This window comes from Pinus tabuliformis, chromosome 3_2 (genome assembly GCF_031772625.1).
Source record: "Pinus tabuliformis cultivar Carrire ecotype Pingquan chromosome 3_2, CPIR1, whole genome shotgun sequence".
Taxonomy (NCBI): domain Eukaryota; kingdom Viridiplantae; phylum Streptophyta; class Pinopsida; order Pinales; family Pinaceae; genus Pinus; species Pinus tabuliformis.
Window position 1 is genome coordinate 718,254,566 of NC_142302.1, and position 6,969 is coordinate 718,261,534.

The following is a 6,969-nucleotide window of genomic DNA, read 5'->3' on the forward strand; positions in this document are numbered from 1 at the left end:
TGGAGAACTTCTGGGAGAAGCTGTAATGAGTTGACCTTGTTCTTTTAGGGGCTGGAACAACACCTTTAGGGACTTAGGAGCCCTTATTTTATGGAAATTTATGCTTGGGGTTGTAGTGCCCAAAAAATGTCTATAACAGTTGCCCCCTAAAGCATGAGGTCGTTAATCTTTTTGATGTCGGGTGAAATGCTTTATCATGAGGATCCGAAGTTCTTTCAAGCTAGAAGTAGACCTGTAATAAGATTCAATAAAACACATTATCTTCATAATATTTTCATGATCTAGCTGAGGTGGGCATTCCCATACTCAGCTTTATAAATTCATTTTCATATACATAGGACAGACAATCGTCTGAGTGTAGACTGATGATTCTGGTAGAGCCAACATCCCTTAGATTGGATGATTATCTATGCAGCAATGATGTACATTTGATGTTTTTATTTTCCTGAATATATATCGTAGCCTGGATGGATGAAACTAGATCCAGGGTCTTCAATCTCGTTCGATCTTCACTCAAAGTACAAGTCGATCCATGTGAGAGATGTTCTGGAGTTGAACATGGAAAGACATCACCTGATTACCAGCCAATGATGTAAGTTGTTAACAGGCACGAGAGGAATCACCAATAATGATAATGATCCTCAAGGTACTGTAGTACAATTCATGTGGTGTGAATAAGGGACTTGGCGTCGAACACCACGCAAAATCTTTTGGTCGAAAGCTATTGATGTAAACCTATCGCCGGAAGTGAGAAACTTGCCATTGAGGAATGCAAGCTTCAAAGTACTGAAAGGGTTGTTCGTAGATCGAATTCTTGGATAATGAGCTGATGTCGACAAGAAGCGATCCGTCATAGGAGGGCCTTAATGAATCCCACATCAATGACACAGAATGAAGCAAATTATTTTAATGGAGGCGAAAACGATCTGGTGATATATGGTTCAGGGTGGTGGTCATGAAAGAATGAAGCGAAAATGTATTATAGTAGGTGAGACACAGGTGAATTCTCTGAGTGACTTCTCTTGAACATATCGACGACACTGACATGATGGATTGGTAGCATTAACCCCAAATGTGGATGGTGTGATGGAACCATGGTGATGTGACTAGTGAATGAAACAACCCAACCCGACTTGGATGCGGAGTGAAAGTGTCATGTTCAAGAACGACTTGCTACAATCAAAGGTTTTTCAAGTTTTCTTCCCAATTTTTCCCCAGTCATTGCTGACCGGTACCTCTTTATTTTTGTCAAACTTGGCGAGGATAACATATGCTTGTTCTATAATTTTCCCTTCGGGCAAACCCATCGCTATGTTTTAACGAGCCTAGCGATAGTGAAACTCGTTCTTGTCTGTTATGGACAAGTTTGTCGCTATTAGGTTTTAACGAGTTTAACGACAAAGATAACTCAGTCATTTTCAATTTTAGAGAGTCTAAAAAGGGATGTAAAGGAAACTCCAAAAATCCTTTTTCGTCATCTAATCCCTTAAGTCTGAAAAAGTATAAAACAATACAGAAGGGATGAATTTTCGGTACTTTTAACGAGCCGAACAAAACAAGCGCTCGATCTTTTTGTGTAATAATCCCTTGGGTCCAAAAATATTAAAATCTAAAGGAGGGATAGCACTTCTGGTCACTTTAACGAGTTGGAGAGGCCAATGGCTCGGCAATCTTTTCATATTTTACGAGTCAGTTGAAAAGAGCTTAAAGGAGACTTTCCTTTGAGGAACGAGTGATAAATTCGGGTAGCAACTGATTCTAGGTAAGGTTTGGAATTTTCCAATCATGGCAGTGTTACAAGGATGGCTAATAGGATCACTCTTCGTAGCTGTTCCTCAAAAGGGGTAAACAATCAAGTGGAGGTGAATGATCGGCCAATACAGAGTGGAGGTGATGATGAGAACACGACCAAGGCTTCAAAGGATGAAGTACTACATTCACGATGGTTATTTACCGAAAATTGGTTCATTTTTTAATGAGCTTAAATGCTGGGGGAAATATTTGCTCATTGCTTATGTTTATTTTTTAACGATCACGAAGTCCGCGTTAAAACTTCTCGATATAACGGTCATTTCTTGACTTTACCATTAATAGCTTTGTTCCTTCAAAGATTGCACTGCATGCTCAATTTCTTCATCAAACTAGTTAGAAATGAACAATATATGTTTGAAAAATGAGTTAAGACACTAATATTTTACTTGAATTACGTAAAAAGTAATTTAAAAGTGCTTTTACCCCTCATTTTACCATTTTATTTGAACTTTGGCTTGTTGGAGCTTTGGAGGTGATTTTCCCCCTTGATTTTCACCAGCTGATTTCGGGAGATTCTGTGGACAATTTTTGGCGCCGTCTAGACCAGGTAGGAATTAAACTTGAGCTCTTTCATTTCATCTTTTCCATTTTGCATTCTGAGCTTGATTTCTGGTTTTTCTGAGCCTCTGGGGTTTGAAAAACTCGCTCTGGCTCCAGCGCACCCTTTCTACATCGAAAGGTGCATTGCATGTTGGCCTATCCACTGGATAGTTGGCATGCAACACACCCAGGACAAAGCTGGAGGTGCAATGGGCGCAAGGAGGGAAATTTGTGCACAGTTTTTAATGGAAATTTTTGCCTGTTTCTCACCAAATCAGGATCTAACTCTTCTCTTGTTTGTTTTCAGAGATTTATTGGAGCAAAATGACCATTACATGGTGAGAACATGAGCATGAATAAGAGGACATGCTTTCTTTACATGATCTGGTTATAGTAAATGCACTGTGGAACTGTGGCCTGCTGAAACTTTTCTGCATTTCTAGCATGAGGCAACAAATCAACTTGCTGCAGTATTTGATCGATGCTTGGGACCCTACCAGCCAGGTGTTCCAGATTAGGGGCAAATCCATCCCCTTGACTGTCGTGGACATCTATTTTTTGACCGGCTTATTGAGGCGGGGTGCCCCTATCTCTTTATTAGGTTTGGCCCGTGGGGGCGAATCCGTGAGAGATTACGTTCGCAGGTATTGCAGAGAGGGATCTCAGCCGAGTAAGGATGGCAAGATCATCATCCGAGATGTCACTGATAGGTCTCTGAGGACCATTCTATTCACCTTTGGTAGGATGGCTGGTGGTGCGGCTCTTCATGTGGCCAACCGGTCTTATATGCAGTACACCTTGGAATGTCTCGAACCGAAGGTGTTCAACTGGTGTGATGCAGTACTCCTTATGATGAAAGAATAGTTGACCAAGGTGAAAAACGGGAGATTGAAGAACTTTGGATATGGTTCTATTTTGACCGCCTTTGCCTTGGAAAGGATACCACTAATGCAGCTGCAGTATATTTCACTTGGTTTACCTCCACCGACTGAACCACAGATGCAGAGATGGGTCGACCATATGTCCAGGCATGCTGGTCAGTCTCAGATTTCCTTTTCTGATACCTTCTTCAGGTGGTTCGATCGTCAGGAGATGGTTTATTCCGAGTATCTATATGCTGGTATGGATTTCCGAGGTGACCCGGATTTGGTACTACCGGCTGGCGAGCAGTGGGGTGCCATTGGTAAATTCTTTGACCATTTTTCTATTTATCGTTTCTCTTTATAATGTCCTTGTGCTTTATTCTATCAAGACTAATCAAAACTCATGTGCTCATGTAGATATTGGTCCTGTTCGGCCAGTAGTACGCCTGAGAGTGCCAGTTGCCGCTCCAGCAAGAGAGGCTGTGGGAAGGTCTATCCTTCACGACCTTGATGTGGCTGAGACTCTTTCAGCATTACAGGATCAGGTCAAGGGCCTCACTCTCAGTATTCCAGATGTGAGGACTGATGAGCTGCCTTTGAGGTTACAGCGACATACTACTGGTGTGCCAAGTCAATGGACTAGGCTTTTACGCATGATTGCACAGGCGGTGACTTGTTATCACTAGCATCATTAGACTAGGGTGCCCCCTAGCATTTTGAGTTTTGGGTCATTTGACCAATTTTGTCTTGGTTACAGAACATTATGTGTAAACCATAAACAGTTATATATATATTTTTGATTTTCGGAGTTTTATTTTGGTTAAGTTACATGATCCGAATGCAAATATTGATGAAATGCTTCTTTTTATAAATGTTGCAAATGTCTATCTAACACATAATTTGCCAATGAGTCAGTTAATGTGTTTAAGTTTATAGAAATATGATGATATTGAATAAAATCAAATTGCCTTTCCAAAATCTTGACCCTTAGGAACATACGATAGATAGCTGGATTTTGGACGGAGTAGATACCAGTGAGCTGTAGTATGACGAGCTGTGAGTCTAGCCTAACGACCAGTCAGCGTATGCCATGTGTGATGGCATCAGAGAGAAGTTCTATCAATGCGCTATATTCAACGATGTTATTCGTTGATCGACCAATACATACCCCTCTGAAACTTACTAACTCGCCGCTTGGATCAAAAATGGCCCAGGCCACAGAAGATAGGTTCCGCGAACTACGACTTGCTCCGTTGGCATATCCAACAAAAGATTCCAATAGGTTTGACATCTGTGACAAATGTAAAAAGTGGATTTACTTGACCAAAACGATTACCCTTAGCGAAAACAAAAATGTAACAAAAGCATCTAGGTTACCACACTGAATCATGCACAGTAACGCTTAAGGTACAACCCATTACGAGGTTGTGCCAGTGGAATCCCATCATAATCCATTAACTCGTAGGCTCCTTTTGCTAACACTTGCTTAACAATATAGGGGCCCATCCATAAAGACTTGAACTTACCTGCTCCCAATTTATCGAATTCTTGGTCATAAAGCAAGACCAAGTGACCTTCTGAGAAGACACGGGGTTTGACATTCTTGTCAAACTGCGCCTTGACTCGTTTCTTATGGGCTTCGTTAGCCAAAGCGTCATCACAACGGGTTTCATTCAATTGGATTAGTTCCAAGAAACGAGCCTCCTCTTCTGAAGTTCCGGGGAGAAGGTCGATTGCGAGTTTGAGGGACGAGATTTCACACTGAACTGGTAAGACTGCTTCTAGGCCATACACCAGTTGGAAAGGTGTAAACCTGGTTTCATTCCTTACCGATGTTCGGTATGCCCACAAGGCCGAGTATAGGATTAGGTACCAACTCCTTTTGTGGACTCCAATCATCCTTTGCAGCATGCGCTTTAGGACTTTGTTGATTGCTTCAACTTGTCCGTTGGCTTGCAGGTAGCATGGAGTAGAGCTGTCGTGAGACAGCCCTAACTTGGCAGCTAATTCGGCCATCATGTGATTGTGAAAATGCGATCCATGATCTGTGACTATAGCCTGTGGAACGCCGAATCTAGCGACTACATGATTGAAAAAGAAAAGGGCAGTTATTTCACCAGTGTTATCTAATGTAGGCATCGCCTCGACCCATTTGGTAAAATAGTCCACTGCGACTATGTTATACCCATGCCCCCCGGTCGAGGTGGGGTTACATGTCATGAAATTGATGCCCCATTTGGTGAATGGCCCAACAACAACTATTGGCTACAGAGGTGCAGGTGGTCTTCTGGTTTTGCTATCGAAAATTTGACAGGCATGGAAACTTCTGACTGCGGTTATGCAATCTTTGAACATTGTTGGCCAAAAGTATCCTGCTCATAAAAAATTTTGCGCTGTAGCATAACCGGATTGATGCCCCCCACACGTGCGTGAATGGCAATCATTCAGGACTTTTTCAGCTTCCTCATGGGTGAGGCACCTTCTTAGAACTGTATCGACACCATGACGGTAAAGCATGTCACTGACGATCATGTAGTCTTTTGATTGGTATTGAATACGTTTTTGTTCGGAGCGGGAGGTGTTAGGCCTATATTTTTTGGTTTAGAGATAGATGATTATACCTCCATACCACGGATTTCTTGAATATATCAGAAACAAAGATTCATCCACGATTGTTTCTTCGGATGTTTCATCATTGGACGACGATGGGAGATCGCATAATAATTCTGCAAAAACCAACGCTTTCTTTGACTTGGATTTTACAAATTCCATATCAAACTCTTATAGAATTGCTATCCATTTTGAATATTTTCCCCCCAGCAACTGTCGCGACAATATATAAGTCATGGGGTTGCAATCTGACAGAATGGTAGTTTTTCGGAAGAGGACATAATGTCGAAATCTCTGTATTGCTTGAACAGCTGCGAGCACTAGCTTTTCAACATAAGAATATTTGCTTTCTGTATCATTTAAGTTCCTACTCAAATAATATATAGGATGTTCAATTCTGTTGTCTTCTTGAACTAAAACCATTGCGATGGTTGTATCCGCTGTAGCCAGATACAGGTTAAAGTCTTTTTGATAATCAGGAGCGTACATTAATGATGCTTTCATTAGGGAGTCTTTTAAAGCATCAAAGGAAGCTTGCACAACCTGATCCCATATGAAGGGCACTTCCTTTTTCAATAGACATGTATAACCTTTAGTAAGTTCGGTGTAATTTGGAATGAACCTCCTCAAAAATTTCGCTTTCCCTTGGAGTTTTTGAATCTGAAGCAAATTCGAAGGTGGAGGCAAATTTATGATTGCCTGAACCTTACATGGGTCAAGACGAATCCCATCCTTTGAGACTACAAATCCAAGTAAACAACCAGAACTGACACAGAACACACATTTGTGTGGATTGAGTCATATCTTGTAGTGTCGGCAACATAGAAATATCGCTCTTAAATGTTGCGGATGATCAGTCTACTTTCGCGAATGAGCCGGAAGGTCATTGAGATATGGTTGAATGATGTATTTGATGTCATGGAAGGCATAATTCATTGCCCTCTGAAATGTTGCCCCTGCGTTCTTTAAACCAAAGGGTAATTTGCGATATGTGAATGTGCCCCACGGACAAATAAATGCAGTCATTGACTGGTCCTGTGGGCGGATATTTATTTGATTATAGCCGAAGAATCCATCCATAAATGAAAAGATTTCACATCCAGCGCATTCATCAATTATCTGATCAATAAAGGGTGTAGGGTAG